We start from the raw sequence: 3087 nt of genomic DNA, 5'->3' as shown, positions 1-3087 counted from the left end.
ATTAGAGTACGTCAAGAAATTTTAAACATGTTCAAAATTTTACGACGTACTCGGCGTATGACACACGTTCCGCATGCGATGGGGATAAGTTTTACACACGATATGTGGACGCTTACACACGTCCACAAAGGCTACTTATAAGCTACTCATAAGTCGAAACACGTCACGGTAATGTTTTTTTACGCGAAACTTATTTCTAACTTATGTCTGACGTGCTTTGAACCAATTCTTTACGTAGTCCCAACACACATCGACGTATGTAGACGTATTCCAATGACGTCTTCCGGTCGACAAAAAAAAAATGAACGTGTTTCTAGCTTACAACTGCCATATAAAGACGTGTTCCCAGCGGGTTTGGGAATTGGTACATCAAAATACTGCTCATAAAAGGGGAACCCAACAGTGTTTTCGAGTCCTTTTTGAGTCGATGTCCATGTCAGCAGTAACAGTATCAGTATCAGTATCAGTATTAGTATTAGTATTAGTATTAGTAGTAGTTTGTTCATGTTGGCAGTAGTAGGTGAGTGTGAGGGGGAGGGTGTGGGTTATGATGGATCGTCCTTGCGTTTAACGATTTAAATGATAAACTCAACGATTTAAATGGCTGCATCTCCACTATTGAAAGTAGACGCTTGCGCTCAACAATTGGATTTTTTTTACACTCAACGACTTTTAAACGGTACCACTCAGCTATTTTCATTGTTTACAATGAACGATTTAAATTGCTGTCACTCGCCTTTGTTTTTTGACGGTGGGGTTTGGAAATTTGAAGCGTTTCTTCTGAACGTGTTAAAACGCTCAAACTCGACTATTTTAAATAGACACTGCCGATGGACAATTGGAATCATAGCCAAGCTAGACATCGAAGTGTGAACATCCTCGTCATGCCGAAGAAAAGTTTGAAGAATGCTGCAAATAAGTGTCCTGGCCGTGGCCGTGGACGCTGACGCAAGGACGATCCATTATACCGATGTCTTTCAGCCTATGAGTAACTTAAAAGTAACGTCTGTCGATGTGTGGCAACGATCGTGTAACGTGCCAAAACACGTTAATCATAGGTTAGAAATAAGTTTCGGGTACGCTAAACATTACCTCGGCGTGTCTCAACTTATGATTAACTTACAAGTAGCATGTGTTGACGTCTGTCAACGATCGCAGACCGTGCATACAACTTGTGGCCAGCGTAGCGGAACGTGTGGAGTCATACGCCGGCATACGTCGTGAAATTTCAAGCATGAAAAAATTTGAGGACAACCAAAAAGTACAACGTTTAAAGCCAACGTACAACGACGTATGGCAGTGTTTTTCAGCGTGCTCTCAATTTTATCAAAACTTACCCATAACGTATTCAACGTGTGCCAGCGTTTTAGAAAACCTTGCCATACGTTGGCTAAAACGTCAAGGTGTGACCGGGCCTTAAGCTAATGATTATTTCTCGATTCGCATTTTGGTCTCGATCTCTCAACATCCTGTTTGAGAAAGTCCAGCCACTGCACCATTCATCTCTGAAATGAATGATGCAATCAAGCAAATTAAGAACAACACAGCTAATGGCCCTGGTTCTATTCCAATGGAATTTTCGAAAATTGTCCACTTCCACATTGACTTTCTATTACGTCTTTTTTCTGATTCTTGGTTTCATGAGTTTTTGCCAAGCAATTTCAAGAATGCAAATATTATTATGATTTGCAAAAAAAAGATTACCAGTCGAAACCAAGCAAATGTCACAGAATTAGTCTCCCATCAACTGGTGCAAAAAAAAATTGCCAAAATTATAGTTACCTCATTTCATTCAGCAAAAGAATCTTAAGTGAGTCACAGTGTGGTATTCGCAAAAATAATTTGACTGTTGATGCGATTTTCTCTCTGCATCAAATCCAGGAGAAATGTTGAGAGCACAATCTTCCTTTCTTTGTTGCTTTTTTTTTTCATTTTACCAAGGGTTTTGATAATCTAAATTGATCTTTATTATGGCAAATTTTTAGGTTGATTTGGTTGTCTGGACAAGCTAATTGCACTGATTCTTTTTCTGCATGATAATATGAGTGGTCACATCAAAATTAACAAAGTTGTTGGCCCCTTTCGTGATTGCGAATTGTGTAAAATCAGGGCTGTGTGCTTGCGCCAACTTTGTTCACATTGTTCCTTGCTGCTGTTTTTGAACACTTCCTTGTAAAGGATGTTCCGGATGGTATTTGTGTTTGCCTGCAAATTGATGGCGATATTTTCAATCTGTATCACCTCTCAACTGACTCAAACATTTTCAAGAAAATTATGTGAATTTTTGTGATGCTGATTGTGCATTTGCAAGTAATTCAGCTTCACATTTACAACAAACTCTGAAACATATAACAAATGAAATTATAGTTGCCCAGGTCAATGTTGTCATTTAGTGCGAAGAACTTAAAATTATCCATATACAGTGGATGTGTCACCTCTCCTGTTTCTTTGGACGTCCTTCCTTTGGATGTTAGCATGTACCCCTGTCCTTGCTCATAAATTAGGTTGAGAGAGAGAGAATGTGGGAGAGAGAGAGAGAGAGAATGTGGGAGAGAGAGAGAGAGAGAGAGAATGTGGGAGAGAGAGAGAGAGAGAATGTGGGAGAGAGAGAGAGAGAGAGAGAGAGAGAGAGAGAGAATGTGGGAGAGAGAGAGAGAGAGAGAGAGAGAATGTGGGAGAGAGAGAGAGAGAGAGAGAATGTGGGAGAGAGAGAGAGAGAGAGAGAGAGAGAATGTGGGAGAGAGAGAGAGAGAGAATGTGGGAGAGAGAGAGAGAGAGAATGTGGGAGAGAGAGAGAGAGAGAGAGAATGTGGGAGAGAGAGAGAGAGAGAGAGAGATGTGGGAGAGAGAGAGAGAGAGATGTGGGAGAGAGAGAGAGAGAATGAGAGAGAGAGAGAGAGAGAGAGAATGTGGGAGAGAGAGAGAGAGAGAGAGAGAGAGAATGTGGGAGAGAGAGAGAGAGAGAATGTGGGAGAGAGAGAGAGAGAGAATGTGGGAGAGAGAGAGAGAGAGAATGTGGGAGAGAGAGAGAGAGAGAATGTGGGAGAGAGAGAGAGAGAGAATGTGGGAGAGAGAGAGAGAGAGAGA

This window comes from Eptatretus burgeri, chromosome 5 (assembly GCF_056783735.1).
Source record: "Eptatretus burgeri isolate ZD-2024b chromosome 5, Ebu_testis_v1, whole genome shotgun sequence".
Taxonomy (NCBI): domain Eukaryota; kingdom Metazoa; phylum Chordata; class Myxini; order Myxiniformes; family Myxinidae; genus Eptatretus; species Eptatretus burgeri.
Note: the sequence above shows the minus strand (reverse complement) of the source record.